Below are 19,390 nucleotides of genomic sequence, written 5' to 3' on the forward strand. Positions count from 1 at the left end.
TACGTGGAGAAGAGATTTAGATTCGAGGATGGGTGAGGTAATGTATTCATTTTTGACTATGTTGTATTTGAGATGCCTGCAGGACATCCAATTGGATGGCAATTATATATGTAGGTGAGGATCCCAAATAAGAAAACTGGGCTGAAAATACAAATGAGAAGCCATCAGCATATAGATAGAGGTTGAAGCCACAGGACAGGTGAGATAGAGAGTAATAAGAACAGAGCCCGAGAGAAGACAGACACTTAAAGAACAGATAAAGCAATAGTTGGGTAAAGTAGGTTGCGAAGATTATACGCAGGATAGGAGGAGAGCTAGCAGATTGTAATGACATGAAACTCATCAGGAGAGTAGGACTTCAAGAAAGAGGCAACACATATCAATATGGAAAGCTGAAGTTAAGTCAAGCAGAATAATGATTGAGATGCTGACACCGGATGTGTTAAATAAGTTTTGGCACCCTTAATAAAGCAGTTTTCATGGGTTTTAGTGGTGGAGAGGGTCTCCACCAGATTGCATTGAGCTGAGACGTGAATTGGAAGTGAGAAAATGGAGGCAATGTTTATATGAACTGCATTTTGGAAAAGCTGTGGGAAAATCAAGGAGGAATAGAGGGTGGTAGTTAGTGATTCAGTATCAAAAACATTTTTTAAGATAGTCAGTATTTGACAAGTTTTATATATGCAAACAACATAGCATGTTTTATATGCAGTTTTAATCATTTTAGATATGCATTCTTGGTTAATTCTCAGAATTCTGAGATGATAACAATAATATTTAACATTTATTGAGTGCTTCCTATGTTCCAATGTAGGATATGGATACTTTACATGTATTACCTCATTTAATCCTCATAACAACTCTTATGAGGTAACTGGTATTATCACCCCCATTTTGCAGATGAGAAAATTGAAGGACAGAGAAGTAATGTATAGCTCCAGGCATACAGTTACAAAACAGCAAAGTCAAAATTGAACCAGAAGTCTAATCCCAAAGTCTGTGAAGTAATAAAATAGTTCTTATCACCCTTTTAAAGATGAGAATACTGAGTCTAAGAGGTTAAACAGTTTGCCTACTGTTAGGTCAATCGATGAGTTTCAAAGCAGGATGGGCACAGGATGCCTGATTCCAAAGCTTGGAACAACCATGTTGCTGATGGAGCAGAGTCTGGAGATAAGAGAGAGAGGGCACAACACGTGGAATAATTCTGACCCGGCGCAGCCAAATAAATAAATAAATATTAAAAAAAAAGAGAACCTCGAAAAGCGGAAGAGGATAACAACACAGGTGAAGCAATTAGTCTGTTACCTGCAACATGTGAACAAATCCAGGAATGTACAAATCACAGGATTGGAAAGAAACTCTTTGAGGCCAACCCTGCTGCTTTCTTAATACACCACAAGCAAAGCCAGACAGGCAGATGTATTGCTTGCCCAGGGAAGAAGATCAAACACTTCTCTGTAGGCTCTCAAGGCACCAGCATAATATTTACTCCAGCATCCTCTTGGACATTTATCTCAGGGAAATGAAAACTTATGTTCCTGCAAAAACCCATACACAGTGCTTATAGCAGTTTTTTTCTTAATAACCAAAAACCTGGAAACCACCCAGATGTCCTGCGAAGGGTGAGTGGTTAAACATACTCTGATAAATCTTCACCATGGAATACTACGCAGCCATAAAAAGGAAAAATTATTGATACACACAATTTCTATAGATCTGTAGCTAATCGTGAGGAGTGAAAAAAGAAACAATCTCAAATGTGTGTATACTGTCTTATTCCATTTATATAACATTCTTGAAATGACAAAATTATAGAAATGGAGAACAGATTAGTGGTTGCCAAGGGTTAAGGAGGGGGGGACTGAGCAGGAAGTAGTTGCAGTGATTAAAGGGTGCAAAGGAGTCTGTGAGGGAACAGATTTGTGTCTTGCCTGCGGGGGGTGCTCACACAAATCTACATACGTAATAAAATTGCACAGAACTATCTGCACACACACCACACACAAATGCGTGCAAAACTGGTGAAAGCTGTACATCAGCGGATTGTAGCAATGTCATTTTCCTGGTTGTGATACTGTGCTATAGTTTTAAAAAATGTTCCTATTGGGGGAATCCAGGTGAAGGGTGTACAAGACCTCTCTGTATTATTTCTTACAACTGCATGTGAATATGCAATTATCTCAAAAATTGTTTAAAGCTACGTAAGTAAAAGCCTTAGAGATTGCTACGTAGGCTGTCTCTTTTTTTACTTGGATCACTCCAGAATAGGTCCTGGGGAAAAACTGTGTGGTACACTAACATAGGAATATAAAGTTATTTGGACTTTCTTAAAACTAAGACAAATACATGTTGATCCGTGTTTGTTGAATAAATGCAGGATGAATGAATAAAGACAGGACAAGTTTCTTTTTTCATTTCCTGCCAACTTTTTAATAATGTTGGTTTCTAAATCAGTGACTCACCCATACTCTAGACTCAAAGTTCTGTAATCATCTCAACTCCAATGACCTTCACCTATATTCCATCAACCCACATCCATGGTCACACTCCAAACCGTCTCTCCCTCCAGAACCCCAGAATGATTCTCCTTCTGAAATCTTAAACTCAGAAAGCCAACATCTGACCCTAACTTCCAGTAAGCCCTCTTTTTACCCTCATCAAATCTTCAATCCCTTCACCCCCTTTCTAATCTGTCCATGCTTCACTATCTTTATGCCCTCTCATCTCTAGATTCCAGCTCATAGTGAATCCCTCCAAAGACTACCCTACCCCCCTTGGTTACCTGACTTTTTTGTTCTTCTTCACATCCCTCAGTCAATCCCACATCCTGGCTTACTCTGGCTGTCCAGTATCTGTGTTTCAAGGCTGTGTATCTCTGCTGGAGAAAATTCCCACTGAGTTCTCAGGGTCATTTCAAACATTATTTCCAACTTCAATTAGACACTCAACTCTCCTTGAGAGTTTATCATCCTATTCTCAGTTTCTTTTCCCCACTGAGATATCTATTTTCAACCTTTACCACATCCCCTTCCCCCTCATTTCCCAACTCCTTTGGGAAAATACTCCGTCAGTTATTCTTTTTATACCATCGACTTTCTCCTTCATAACCTCAGAACATATCCATGTTTCCATCTTGCCAAAATAAATTCTTCTCTGTGCTCTTCTCTTCAGATCACCCTTTTTTCGCTATAACCAAACTTTTCAAAAGAGTCTCCTCCTTTTTATCTCCCATTTACTTCCCAACTTGCTGTGATCTGGCTTTAGGCCTCACACTTTTTCCAAAAAACAAGATTTCAAATAATTTCCTAATTTCCACAACCAATGGACATTTTCCATCCTTTGATCCCATTGGACCTCTCTTTGAAGCATTGGACCCTTAAAATCCTCACTTCTCTTGGCTTCTGTGAGGCCACTTGTCATAACATGGAAGATTAGGAGATTTCTAGGACCTCAGCCCCAGGATAATGTGGAGGGGGGCATTGAGGAGCCAAGAGTAAGCAGTGCCAGGACTTGAGGAGCTGACAGGGATATAGAGCCAGTCTCCAGAAAGGTCAAGATCGTAATTCACAATGTTAAGTGGTGGTTGTCTGACAAACAGATTTTATGCCAAGAGTGCTGCTTATTTTAGGTCAAACCATATGAAATTTTCAATATTCAGTTATTTGTGACCTACAAAAATGGCATGTCATACATGGTTCAAACTAATAGTTAGATGCTAGTGTTTTAATAGGTGCTAGTATTTGATTTCCAGAGAAATTCCATCCTGGTTGAAGCAACAGAAGAGGGCAACAGAAGAGGAACTGGCAAGGGCTAGGCAGGGCATCCGCTGTGTAGTTTCCAGTAAGTGGAGATCCAGTGCAAACCGTGGTTTTGGCACACATAATAATTGTAACAATATATAAAGCTAATATTTGTATCATACTGCTGCCTACTTTTGTCAGATGCTGTTTACCTATCTTAATACATTTAATCCTTATAACAACAGCAACCTTATAAGGTAGGGCTGTGGTTATCACCATTTTCATAGTAAGGAAACCAAAGCATAAGAAACTCAAGTGACTTGTTTAAGGTTGTACAACTGATAAAGTGCCAGAGTATGGTTCAAACGGGGCAAAGTAGCCTTGAATGCCACATGCTTAACCACTGTGCTACGCTGCTGCTCTGACACAGAGGTGTAGCTTAGGGCATGGGTTCCAGGGGCACAGTGGAACCAGGACAGCAAGACCCACTTCTAACTTGATCGACTAGTGGGGATGAGGTGCCTCCTGGGCAGGTCACATGAGCGCTGGGCCAGATGAAGCAGAGCCTGCACATGAGCCTGCAGTGCCCACATTTACCTGCGTAGGGTGTGAGCAGGCAGGGGCAGGCACCAGTGCTCTCTTCCGTGTCTCTTCTTACTCCTCTGAGCTCTTTTTTCTCTGTTTCTTTTTCCCTGTTCATTCTTTAAATGTTCTTGTTTCTGCTGGATCCATATCTATATGTAAAATCCCTCAGTGAATCTTCTCTGTTTTATAGGGAGTCTAGAACCTTTAGCCTATCTTACAAAAGCCTTGGCAGTCAACAAATACATGTCAAAAAGCATATATGTAGGTTGAAATGAGTCCCTGTAATGGACATTTTTTAAATGATGTATTAGTGTGGGTTTGAAAAGGTAGTGACTTTCAAAAAATAATTAACGTAAAGTTACAGAGGATGAGAGCAGAGGGAATAAATAACCATAGAATAAGATTATTTAGTTAAACTCCTGTGATTTAGGGATGAAGTAAGAAGAAGATCCTTAGAGACTCAGAGACTTGGGCAAGGTCTGAAAGTCCGTTTTTCTTTTCTTTTTTTCTTCATGGCTGTATCTGGGAGAGTCACAGCCTTAAGCAGCTTTGGAACAACCGATTAGATTAGTGGAGAGTTAGATGCATTTTATCCTCTAGTATTAACCTTTCATGAAACTAAAATTTTGGAGAATATCTCTCTACGTAACAAATCACAAAATTACGAATCCCAATTCTGAATTCTTCAACATAAGAATATCCCTTATCAGACTTCAGTGCGAGGGTTTACTTTCCACCCCTGACTGGAGACCAGAGACCTGGGAGGCCATCCACTCCCACCCTGTTCAGAAGGTTCTAAGACAACTCAACTTTCAGCCTAACCATGGATATTTTAATTGTGTTACAAACTTTATAATGATACTTACGACGATATTTTTACAAATTGTGTGGGAAAAGAATTACTTGTTTTTCATAAATGTTAAAGCTAGATGAAGGAACTGCCTACCCAAAAATAATTTGAGAGTTTCCAGATTTCTGAGAATCTCCACTAAAAGTATAAAGATACCAAATAAGAAGCTGAAACTCAGTTTACAAAATAAGAAGTTAAGTGTTGCTACTTCAAATGAAAAGATAAATCCCACCTAATAAAGAAAATACCATGGACATATTTAGTAAAACATAAATATCACAAAAAAGTCAGTTGGCCATTCAGCTGGCATCCAAAGGAACTTATTGCAAAATTCCTCAAAGGTTTGGATCTTTCATCATAGCACTTTATCTCCCTTAACCACCTCCTGTGACCCCAGCGGTTGCTCCACCTCTTCTAGGGCAATAATATTTGGTCTCATAGTCTGGCTATTCTTGTAGGTCTTACTTCCTCTATAAGAGTGTAAACTAGCAGAAAAACTTCTTATTCATCTTGGGAAAATATCTGAAGTAGACATTATGTGTGCACATCAGTAGATCACAGACAGTTGGGAGAAGAAAGGGAACTGAATATGAAAGGATATATTGACAGACCGATGACAGTAACTGATATTTATGGACTATTTACCATGCACAAGAACTGTGCCTAGTACCTTATCGGTATTAACTCATTTAATAATCGTAAAACCTTATCAGGTAGGAACAGTCTATTATGTATTATGATCCCCTTTTTACAGATAAGGAAACAGAGGCACAAGAGATTAAATAACATGCCCCCAGTCACATAACCCATAAGTGACAGAGCTGTAGTGTAAGCCCAGACCTCTGGCTTCAGAATGTGTGCTCTTAACCATTCCGCTAATGCACTTCCTAAAAAGAAGAGATACATGAGCAAAGGAAGCATCCGGTCCCCAGCTCTGAAAAAAATGGTGGGTTTCTGGGTCTGCTGGAATCAGCTTGTTCTACAAGAAAAAGTTGCTCAGTAGATCATCCAACCTGGAAGCCCAGCTTTCTTGTTGTTGGTTATCTAGAACAAAGTCTGGCTAACCAGATGAATTAATTGAACACATAAAGATCTTTATAAAGGGAAGTTACAAATACTTCAGCATGTCATCATGAGCCCATACAAACTGATTTCATACATGATGCAAATACCCAGTTTTCTTAACTAGATCCATATCTTCTTTCTTTCACCACCCAGTATAGGATTGAGAGTGCTGAAAATAATCAATAAATGCTCTTTTGCTGATTAATTGATTTACTGACTGACTGATAGGAGGAAGCCTTATTCTTTTTGTTTTTGAGTCCCAGCTTCATTTATAGTCAGGTGCTTCAACACCCCACTCTCAGCAGCTCATAGAACCAATAAACAAAATCAGCAAGAATATAGAAGAACTCATCAACCAACAGGATCTAATTAACATTTATAGAAAACTACAGCCAACTCAGTAGAATACACATTTTTTCAAATGATCATTGAAACATTCACTGATATAGACCATATTCTGGGACATAAACCTCAACAAATTTAAAATAATTGAAATCCTACAGAGTACATTCTCTGACCATAAGGAAATCAAATTTCCTTTGGGTTCAGTCAAGCTACTCAACTAAATAATATAATGTTATTTTTGCCTTATTTTTGTCATGTTAACCAAATGTGCTATTACTGTGCCTTTCTTCACAGGCTGGTTGATGTTAGTGGTGTCACTTTAAAAATCTCATAAATATTTCTTCCAGCATTTTTTTGAGAAGCCTGGTATTTCACATAAATGAGTCTTTTCTAATTTGTAGATTTTTGCACCTATTTTTTCCTTGCAAGAGACGCTTTTATTTCTCCGTTCTCCACCCAAAGCATTCGCAGTATTAAAGCATTAATCTGCCCTACCTAATCAGACCAAGGTCGCTGGCTGCACTGCTCCTGAGCTAAGGGGATTGCTGGCCCACAGGTACAAGGGACTCCATAGTTCTTTGGGAGACTGTCTTTAATCCCCTAGAGATGAGTTTATTCTGCTAGGAGAAAAATAGCCCCTAAAGAACAAAAGTCAATAAGCTTTATTACTCTTCTTCTGAATTATTTTGCTGCTGTTGATAGGCTGTCTAAATTTCCCAGACCAATTGTTTTCTGGATTTGTCCTACCCTTGGAATTACCACAGGATTTCCTGGCTGCCCAAAGGTATGTTCTAGAGGCATTATTATCCAGCGATATCCTTCTACTGCAGTAATCCCATGGCCAAAAGCCATCTCAGGACTCTGAGGAAGCCATTAACTCAGTGAGGCAGTTCCAAGACCATGTGGACCATAGTCCCTAGTTGGCTACTCAGCTAACAGGGTCTTCTTGAAGCTCTCCAGCGTCCTTCTCAGGAATCACAAGGGTCCATATCACTGTCAATTGTAAGGAAGTCATGTACTTTTGTTTACAGAACCCATTCAGACTATTATGGACTCAAGTGTATCCCCCCAAAATTCATATGTTGCTATGAACAAAATTGTGTTCCCCCCAAATTCGTATGTTGAAGCCCTAATCCCCATTGTGATAGTATTTGGAAATAGGGCTTTTGGAGGTAATAGGTTTAGACAAGGTCATGAAGGTAGGGCCTTCATGGTGGGATTAGTTCCCTTATAAGAAGAGACACCAAAGAGCTACCCCCTTCTCTCTTTCACTCTCGCTCTCGCTCTCGTTGTTTTTCCCTCTCTGTCTCCCCCGCTACCTCCTACTCCCACTCCCCTGCCATGTGAGGACACAGGGAGTAGGCAACCATCTGCAATCCAGGAAGAAAGCTCTCACCAGAACCCGACCGTGAGGGCACTCTGATCTCAGACTTCCAGCTTCCAGACTGTGAGAAAATTAATTTCTATTGTTTAAGCACTCCAGTCTATGGTATTTTGCTACAGCAATCTGAGCAGACTAAAGCATACTTTGAAGTCCTAACTTCCAGTATCTCAGAACATGACTGTATTTGGAGATAGGGCTCTTCAAGGGGTTATTAAGTAAAATGAGACCATTAGGGTGAGCCCTAATCCACTAGGACTGGTGTCCTTACAAATAAGAAGAGGAAATTAGGACACAGACAGGCACAGAGGGAAAACCATGTAAAGACACAGGGAAGAGGAGGTGGCTGTCCACAGCCAAGGAGAGAGGCCTCAAAAGAAACCAACCTTGCCAGCACCTTGATCTTGGACTTCTAGCCTCCAGAGCTGTGAGAAAATTAATTTCTGTTGTTGTAAGTCACCCAGCCTGTGGTACTGTGTTATGGTAGCCCGAGCAAACTAACACACAGGCTATATTGGGAGTCATTACAGCATATTCACGTATATGCCAGCATCTCAGTCCATAAAGTAACTCAAAATATAAATCAATTCAGAGATAATGAGGTACTAAAATGGTGGCGAAGATAAAGCACACATGAAAGAGGAGGAAGAATAGGACAGACAACCTTCATAGAGAAAATGGAGATTAGGGCTGAGGTTTGGTGACCAGGGCAGGAGAGAGAGTTCACTGAGGGAGTGAGAGCAGGAGTGAGAAGGAGCAAAGTGAGGTGAGGGGGTGGGAGGAGAAGCAGGTCACATACAGAAGCGCTTCCTCTCCCTCCGTGGGAGGATTTTAGGGAGGGGCGTATTAGAGGGGGGAAAGCAGGGCAGCTGCTGCTCTGCCCTAAAGGTGGTGGTGTGCTTATCCATGGGGTGGCCTTGGAAGTTGCTTGCGTTATCTGACTCTTCCACCCCTGTACCTCCCTCCTTTCAGGAAGGTTCTAGCTTCTGTGCGCAGTAAGGGTGCACATAGCTCCTCTGCCCTCTAACGAGGAGACACAGTTCTGTTATTAATGAAGTGAGAATGAAGTAATTATCTGGATAATTCAGACATCCATCACCGTATTCAACTAAGAAGTCCAGGTAAAAAAGGTGTAAGAGTCAAGAGGAATATATTGATTTGAATTAATTGCCTCAATTTACCATTTTGTATTGGACTTGTCCAAATTAAGTTACATCGATGGCCTTTAGCTTTGCCTGTGGGTCAGCCAGTGATAGAGAATGCTGTCAGCCAGTGTTCTGCCAGGGGCTCCAGTCCCAAGAGCTGGTCCAGAGTAAGAAGACAGACATATCATTTCATACTGACTCATTCTCAGAGATATTTTCTGGATGTGATAACAGTGTCTCACATTCCAGAGTGTTAATCCATAGGAATAATCGTGCAAGGCCATTATGTGCAAGATAAGTATGGAAAAAGAACTGAGGTGTCTGAGCCAGCTTCTTGTTTACCTGCTTAGTAAAAATGCATGAAGGCATTTAGAAGGGGAAAATTGCAATAAACAGTATTTACATTAAGAACACATCCAAGGAGCAGCGACCACAGGTGTTTCACCACGTCTTTGCTTCTTCCCTAAGTACATTTCATCAGAAATCAGGATGTTATCAAAGGCAGCCCCTCGGAAATGCCGCCAAGCCCCATCTCCTTCTCTGGCAGTGGTTTGCTCCGGTGTTTTCTATGTTGCCTCTCTGAGTGTCCTCTCTGGGAGCCAGCTAAGGCTTAGAACCCCCATGCCTATTTCTCTACCAAATTCCCTAAGAAGTCCTGGGTTCCCTAATCCTCTCATTAAGATTCAGGATGGTGGAGTATGAGCTCCTTGGGATATGAAATCAGAACACCTGATTTTGAGTTCTAGCTCAGCTAGTTACATGCCAGGTGATCCCAGAAAGTCATTTAACTCCAAGGAGCCTCAGGTTTCTCACCTGTGATATCTAATATAAAACTCACAGGGTTATTAGAAAGATGAAAAGAAATAATGGATACCAAAGCCTTTAACAAACCTTAAAGCAACATGCAATTGCAGCTCTTGTTAATAAGACACTAGCTTATTTCCCCAGATGAAGGGCAACTTAAGTGTATGTGCCCGGGGTCACTGAGATGAACTTTATGCTGCTCATTTGATCCTCTTATACATTCATAGTTGCCTCTTCTAGGGATCACAAGGAAGACATTGCATAACTTATGTAGACTTTAGCCCTTGCTTCCTTATTTGTAGGAATGAGGGTTAAAAATACCAATTTTGCAGGTTTTATCTTTTGAATATTAAATCAGATAATTTATGAAAGTTAACTGTAACAATGATTAGTACATTTTGAGTTCTTGATAAATGTTAATGTTTTTTAACATTTATAATGATAGGACTGTTGTTCTGTTACCACTCAGGAGGGGACATGACTATCCCCCCTCCTCAGCATCTGGCACACTGTTACAGGTCTACAAGAGCCCCTGTCTCAGTTTGTTGGTTTATTTGTTTATTTTCCATCCTAACTCCCCATCCCCACCCTCCAACTCCTGATCTTCTCCTCTTCCTCCCCAAAGCAACCATTCCAATGTGTTTGATGTCACTTTATTTTATTTATTTATTTGTTTGTTTGTTTCTAGTTCTGTATATTTCCTTGTAAAACATGTGAGCTGTTTTGGGTGCAGAAAAGCCTCATTTCTCTAACCACTGGATACTTTCTGAAGGAAAAAGGAAGCATGGTTATCAGAGGATCGTGGACTTGAAAAGGAGCTTTTGGGATTTTAGCTTCAGAGACCAAAAACATCATTTTTCCTTCTGAGAAGACAAGGGCTCAGGGCCTGTCCCCTCGGTGACTGTGGCTCTCGGTCACTGGTGACTGGTCACTGCCTGGAAAGCACCAGGGAGGAGCAGCGCCCAATAAGGGACTGATCCGCTCATTGAGCAAGAGGACTGACATCATCCTCGTCAGGAACGGGTCACGCCCTGTTAGCAGAGAGGTGGGAGAGGTTACTCAGAGTCAGATACAGGCTCACAGAACCTAGAAACTTCCAGGAGCAAGGCTTAGAAGGTAACTTCTATATACAAAATTTAACTCTAAATAGATCAGAGACATAAATATAGCACCCAATACTATAAACCTCCTTGAAGAAAATATAGAAGTAAATTTTCTTGACCTTGTTTTAGGCAGTGTTTCTTAGCTGTGACACCAAAAGAACACGTAACAAAAATAAATAAACAAAGTGGACTTTATCAAAGGAGATGTGGGGATATATGTATATGTATAGCTGATTCACTTTGTTATAAAGCAGAAACTAACACACCATTGTAAAGCAATTATACTCCAATAAAGATGTTAAAAATAAATAAATAAATAATGAAAAAAGATTAAAAATGTACTTCAAAGGACATCATCAAAAAAGTGAAAAGACAACCCACAGAATGAGAGAAAATATTTGCAAATCCTATATCTAATAAAAGGCTTGTATCTAGAATATGTAAAGAACTCTTACAACTTAATAATATAAAGTCAGAATAACTCAATTAAAAAGTTTAAAACCCAAAGGATTTGAATAGACATTTCTCCAAAGGAGATATACAAATTTCCAATAAGAGCACAAAAATATGCTCGATATCTTAGCCATCATGGAAGTGCCAATCAAAACCACAGTGAGATACTGCTTCACACCCACTAGGATGGCTGTAATCAAAAAAACATACAATAACAAGTGTTGGCCAGGGTACAGAGAGATTGCACTACTGATGGGAACATAAAATGGTGCAGGCACTTTGGAAAAGTCTGGCTGTTCCTCAAATGATTAAACATAGAATTACCATATGACTCAGCAATTTCACTCTTAGGGCATATACTTAGGAGAGATGGAAACATATGTCCACACAAAAACTTGTACACAAATGTTCATAGCAGCATTATTCATAATAGCCACTAAGTGGAAGCAACACAAATGTCCATCAGTTGATGAATAGATAAATAAAATAAACTGGTAAATCCAAACAATGGAATATTATTTGGCAATAAAAAAGAATGAAATGCTACAGCCTGGGTGACCCTTGAAAATGTTACACTAGGTAAAAAAAACCTGTCACAAAACACCACACATTGTATGATCCCATTATATGAAATGTCTAGAATAGGCAATTTGTGGCTGCCTAGGGATGAGGGAATGGGGAATTTAGGGGATGCTGGCTAATTGGCACAGGATTTCTTTTTGAGGTGTTAAAATTTTTCTAAAAATCTGTTGTGGTAATGGTTGTACAATTCTCTGAATACACGAAGAAACATTGAATTATATACTTGAAATGGGTGTATTTTATGGTATGAATTGTATCTCAATAAAGCTGATAAAAAAGAAGTCCTTTTCCAAGGTAGATCTCAAAACAGCTGAAGGTGGCCATTATTTTTTAAAATAACTATTAAAAGCTAAGTGCCACTATTAAAAAGAAGACAGAGATACTAAACAGCACGTTTCTATCCACTTTCTGCTTTGAATACCAAGACACCAAACCAGATTGTGTTCTGGGGATGGCCTGACTCCTCCCCCCATGCTAATAGGAAAGAAAGGATGTACAGATGAAAATAACATCAGCCAATCTGGCAGTTATTTGCTCTTGACTTCAAAATACAGATAAAGACAGTATCAGAGAAACTTCCATCCCCAAACTGGCACCTTTCTCAGCTTTCCCTGTGATGGATGGTCTGACCTGGACAGAGGACAGAAATAGAATAAACCTGAGATATGACCACAAGGCATTGCTGTCCATATGCAGGATCCATCTGGTCCTCTGCAGATAAACAGGCTGGAGGAGTGTCCCTTTTAAGGACTTTTAATTGCTATGCTGACTAGAGCATCGTGTAATTTCACAAAATTCCACCATTTAGGCAGCTTGCTAATGGGTGCCCAGGTATTCTCAGTCTGATGAGATCCCCGTATTAGGAGATGAGTTGGATGCAGTGACCTTAATGGCCCTTTGAAACCCTGAATCTCTGTGAGTCTATGTAATTAGTAACATAACAATGTTTATTCTGAATACAAACCCACAAAAAAATTAAGTTTTTCACTTTTAATGAGCAATAGATTATAAGGAAATACACTGATACCAAAGATTCATTTTCAGTAAAGCAATCTCCAAGCAATTTTATGTAGTCAACATAGATTTAGTGCAATTGGAGTATAATGAATATTCTAAATTATAAACTAGGGGACCCAAGTTCTTGCCCTACATTTGCCCTTGTTTGGGAAAAACAACAAGAACAAAAAAGAACCTCAGGGTGTCGAGACCTCAGTTTCTCTGTCCATAAAGTAAGAATATTGTCTAGAGTCTGCCTCTAAGACCTTCAGTATGGGACTTCCCTGGTAGCACAGTGGTTGAGAATCCGCCTGCCAATGCAGGGGATACGGGTTCTATCCCTGGTCCGGGAAGATCCCACATGCCGTGGAGCAACTAAGCCCGTGCGCCACAACTACTGGGCCTGCACTCTAGAGCTTGTGCTCCGCAACAAGAAAAGCTACCGCAATGAGAAGCCCGTGCACCACAACTACTGAGCCTGCACTCCAGAACTTGTGCTCCTCAACAAGAAAAGCTACCGCCAATGAGAAGCCCGTGCACCACAACGAAGAGTAGCCCCTGCTCGCTGCAACTACAGAAAGCCCATGTGCAGCAACAAAGACCCAACGCAGCCAATTAATTAATTATTTTTAAAAAGACCTTCTGTTTGTCTGACACTCTGGGAATCCCTGTTCCTCCATTTCCCTTCACAGCTCTGGACAAGGAGAATCCAGCCCAATAATCATAGCCTTGTATACTAGCTAGAGTTTCAATGCCATATGTTCCCTATTTAATGCCAAATGTCCAATGTGCAGTTTACACAGTAACTCACAGTTAAATCAAAGACTGAATTAGCCAGCAAGCTCTCTGTCCTGAGCACAGCAAAGTGTGCTCCCTGCTGACCCCCATCCTGCTTTTCCCCGGCCTTCTCCATGGACTCAGCTGGCCGGCTGGGTTACAGACTGTCAGGCGTGTCAGACGGTGTCAGCTCCCTGCCATCGCCCTTTCAGTGGTGCCACTCAGTGCAGTTACCCAAATCCTGCCCATCACCCACCCAAGATCCACGCAAGTCCCACCTCCTCCAGGACCTCTGAGACCCACGTCAGACCACTGAAGTCTGGCTGTGCAGACCCTGCTCTGGACGCTTTATCTTTTCATTTTTTTATTAGCTGTGATGTGTATTCAGGCCCTTCTCCTCACCTGTAAGCTCTCAGAAGACAGAGTGCTCAGAGGCTCCGTAAATACCTGAAGAAAATCAGCAGTCACGTGGGGATGGCGAGGCTTGTCTAGCTAGCCAGCCCTCTGTTTATCATCAGCGCCAGTCAGCCCTTCGAGGCTAGTGCATCCTGAGCCTTAGTCCATGAGAAGACAAAGGAAACTTAGAAAATAAAAAATCAGCAAAGAGCAGCCGACCAAAACCAGCAAAAAGTCTTTCAAAGGAAAAGCTAAGGTATACCTAAGGAAGGCCAGGCAAGGATGAAGCCTAAAGTTAGACATGAGGAAGGACTTCCTGAGAGTCTCCAGTATCCCCAGGAGGGCATGACCACTCTGTATTTGGAAATCTGTTTAAAATGGGTGAAGGGTTATATTTCTTGCACAGTATTATGAGTGCAGGTCTTTGAGGTAGGTGGCCTTCTAGAAATCCATCCTGCTCAATGATTCCAAATCCTTAGCCACAGCTTCTCATCATAGTGAGGTCCGAGCACAGGGTAATTTATGTGCTGTTTTCTTTAAGTTCCAAAGTCTTCACAGAATCAAAGTAGTCAGAGCTGCAGTGGGTTTAAAAGGTCACCTAGTCCTGTCCACTCATCACACAGGTGAGGGACCACACTCAGAGAGTCTGAGACTGTCCCGTGATCCCAGCTCCGAGATCCTGCCTCTCTCGTGCTGATTCAGATTCACCATGCAGTCTAAATTAAAATATAAGCATATGCAGCGGCACCCGAGAGTAAAACTGAGTTGCAGGTATGAAAAAAACCTGTCTCACAAGGACCGTCTCACATTATAATCACAGCGTTTACTCCTTTGCTACCATCTGCCTTGCCTAGTGTGAGGTGCTGGTGAGGGAGAGGGAAGAGGAGTACAAAGGTGAAAACGACGCACACTTCTCATCCTCCAAGCTTCTCTCTCTGGTTGGCAAGATAACATGTAAACACATGAAAAATTAGATAATATCACCAGAGACAAATATAAGTTCAGGGCAACAGCAGGTCTGTATGAAGGCCCTTCAGGATCACTTGCCCTGTGAAGAAACTGACTGATAAGAGACCAGGGTCAGACGCCATGAGGTCTTACTGGACTGGAGCCAGAGAAAGGTTCTTCAAAGGAGGTGGGGCTGGAGCAGGCCCTGGCAGGGTGGAGGGATGGGACCTTCATGGTCAAGGAAGTGATAGCTGCACACACATAGAACCCGACTGCACGCTGAACGGTGCTGACTTCGAACTTTTCTCCCCAGTAAGAACCGCTGCTCAACATTCTGACCTTATCTCTTGGATAGCAGAATAACCAAATAGGAAAGTTTCTTTTTGCTTCCTCACTGGAGGTTAATCATCCATCAGTAATGTCTTCATCTGGTTGACACTGGGCCCATCCCACCATCTTCCACTTGTACCACTCACTTCAATGCACTATTTTTTCCATGACATTTATCATTTGTGTATGTGTTTGTATATATGTCTGTGTGCACTTGTTATTAGCATGCACAGACCACACTGGGCATGACTCCATCTACAATTCTTGAAGTTTACTTTCCAGCTTCTGGGCATCATTTGCAATTATAATGCTGTCATAGGCAGAAAAGAGATAGGCTGATTAGTCATTGTCAGTACTGGTCCTTATCTGCCAGATGAGTTATTTGAACAGTATAGCTGGGAATAATTTGCATCAGATTGTATTTCCTTGTTTTATGTCACTGTAAAGATTTATTTAGCATCATGGTCACTGTACATAAATATCCTGGAAGCAGTGGGGTATAACTGAATGGCGTAGATTCGTTTGTATTCAGCAAATATATATTGAACACCTATTTCAGTATATGAACTACACTGAACTCAGGATATTGGGCTGCTGAGGGGCTTTTAATAGTTTCCGTAGGTCCCTGAACTTGACCAGGACCCTTCTGGTCACCTGCAAATAAACAGAATGCATAGTTTCACTTCTAGAGACTGTTAACTGAAATACTCGGCATTATCTAATTCCTTGAAATTCCATTAATCAGGTGACTTTCTAATGGGTACGCAGAGCTTAGTGATTACTCAGACTGATCGTTCACTTGATGGGACTTTGCATTCACAAACTGTTAAGTCATAGCCACTAGCTGAGATTAATCTTTGTGATATCAGAACGTGTCTCTGCTAGAGTCACTAGTCTGCTTGCTGTAGGAAGGCCTCCATTCACCCCCAGAAAGGACAGTGATTTCAAATCCCCAGAAAAGTTAGGAATCATCAGAGACAAATGGATGTTCTATCTCCCCTATGCGCAGCCCTCAAGGATGCCCTATCTTGTTTCTGCTCTCTTTCCCTAAAGCGATTTCCTGTTTTTGTTCTGTTAATCTCTGTATCTATATCCATTGTGGTTAGCTAGCTCAATAGCTACCCTCCAAATATACTTCCACTCCAACGCACACACATAATAAATGATAATTTATCATTCACTGTCTTTTTTGCCAGGCATCATGCTATCAATGCAATTATTTACATCATTGTTTCACTTAATTCTCACAAAAATTCCTATGAGGAAGGTTGCTGTTTTTAATCCAGTTTTAGGGATGGCTAAACAGAAGCTTAGGAAAGTGAAGTCACCCAAGGTTACAAGCCCCACAAGAAACCCAGCTAGGACACAATCCCAGGTCTTCTTGAGTCTAACACTCATACTGCTTTCCTTTACATCAGCTGACCTTGCTCGACCTGGGTTTTCTCTGTTCAATGAATACCTTATACTAGAAGATTTCCTGACTCCTGACACCATTTGATGTCTCTGTGAAGACAGGTCACTGTCCTTTGAAACTTTGAATGTGTTTAGGAGAGGGAACTGAGAAATGTTCTTCTTAAAGGCAAAGAGATGAAGGGTGGTATCTGTGTTCACAAATAATGCTATGTTTTAAAATAGCTTCTGACAAAAGATCTAAGTGGATTTAGTAATGTAAGAAAAGTCTACGCACTAATCCTTACAGTATTTCTGTAAGTGTACCCGAGTCAACTCCACGATCCAACACTTCCTCTGTGGTGCTTCTGTACCTGACCTTGTCAGAGGATGAGTACTGCTGGCTGCTACCCAGCACTGGGGTGACTTTTCAGAGGAAATCAGGGGTAGAAAGAGAAGCTGAGCCCGATGCTTCCAAGTCTCCGTTTAGAGATGGTGATAGTCAGCTCAGGGGCATCTAAGCAACCCACAAGGTTTCCCTGCGTCCAAGTTAGCAGATTCATTTTTTGATTCCCAAATCATAAAAACGATGTTCTCTATTTTTTTACATCATAATAATTCAATATTTGTGTACATTGTGAAATGATCACAATACCAACATCTGACACTATACATCCCCCCGCACAATTTTTTCTTTTCTTGTGATAAAGACTTTTAAGATCTACTCTCTTAGCAACTTGCAAATACACAGAATAGTGCTATGAACTATGTTCATCATGCTGTACATTACAACCCCAAGTCTTATTTAATGTTCTCTACTGACACTGACTATAGGACAGTGGCTTCATTTGTCATCCAACAGAGAAATCCTGGCCTTGTGCTTATAAATTGAAGTTAACCATCTCGTTTCAGTTTCTTTATACCTAAATATTTTTACCCACATGCATGGGAGCATGACCATTTCCTGATGTACTAGCAGCAGCTCCTCCCGTGGAAAGACAGTCCACATAAAATAGTTCAAATAAAGTGTTCAGAGAAATGGGGTTTGGGGGCAGTTACTTTTTCCAGACCTTTTTGAATTCAGTGGTGTAGGTATGAGCAGCCTTGGGTTGAAACCTCTGTAATATCCACTTTTAACAATATTAATATACCTTGGATGCAAAGCAGCTGATCACTGAAGGGAGTTTAGCTGCCCACAGGGAGTTCCTGGCTAAGGAAAATACATGAATTGAGGAGAAGTGTGGCGACGCAGGTGCCAGGAACAAGGCAAACATCCTCCTGCAAGTCTCTGCTAAGGTAATGGGGGGTTCTTATACACTGTTACTGTCTCAGAATGTGACCCTTCTGACCATCACTCTCGGCACCAGAAGATTTAAATGACTTCACAAGTAGTTTGTTACATCTGGATACATCTCATAAGTAACAAATTGTAACAACAAATACTGACTTCTGCCTCTGGTGCTTCGTGTCCCCATCAGTCCATAGCCCCTCTTCATTGCTCCAGGGCCCCCCCTCCCACTCCTCCCTTTGCTCTCCTCCAACAGTTATACCCCATACAGTTTAGCATTGCTTTCAGCCTACCTTCATTGCTCACCAGCAGTTTCCTGTCTACACACTTTGTCTACCCAACCAGATTGGAGGTGCCTTGTGGACATGGCCAGTCCCAGACATTTGTCCATCCCATCACAGCACCATCCCATCATTCACCCTTTATAATCGCTTCTGGGTCAGTAAGTCAGTGTTGCCTTGGCACAAGTTTCCTGTGGGAAATGGACAGTACCTAGAAAAGAAGGGAAGGATTCATGGAGACGTTTCCGGGATGTTTAGGAGGAACATTATGCATCCCCCCACTACTCTACTTCTCCTCGCTGCCCTCCCCCATCCGTGAGGAAACCCAGAAGCAGTTCACGTAGGGAAAAGCCTCCTCTCCTCAATTTCTGAAGAAGAAATTGGGCCGCTGGGGGAAAGACGGCGGAGGCTGGTCTTTTCCAAAGGCCCCACCTTACTGGGGTTTCTAGAAGATTTAGGCTCCTGGATTTCTACTTTGACTGAGACGTGGTCCCTCAGGTCGAGTGGGGGTCAGTCCCTCACCAGACCTCCCTCCTTCCCCTTGCTGTCTGCTCCCTCCAGATGGGCTGAATCCAGGGCAGGTGACCCAGGGCCACAGGTGCTGATCCGGGTTACAGGCCCCCATGCAAACTCAGAGTCCACTAAAGGCGGAAGGAAGAGGTGGGAAGATGACTCCACCAAGACGCTGTGAAGGACTGGCTTCCCAGTGGTTACAAAGCGCAGGGAGCAGGGGCGAGTTTGGTTCCCGTGCTTGGTCATCTCCCGGAGGCACCCCTAGCGCAGGGCAGGCGCCTCGGGTGCTGAGCCCACTGGCCCGGGGCCCTGAGACCCCGGGGAAAGGACAGGCGAGAGGCAAGGCCCCAGTGGCCCTGGCTGAGTCCAGGCTGAGCCCCCTCCTCGGTCCTCAGAGCCGGGCCTGGTGCGGAAAA

Source organism: Balaenoptera borealis, assembly GCF_965194805.1.
Source record: "Balaenoptera borealis genome assembly, chromosome: 15".
NCBI lineage: Eukaryota > Metazoa > Chordata > Mammalia > Artiodactyla > Balaenopteridae > Balaenoptera > Balaenoptera borealis.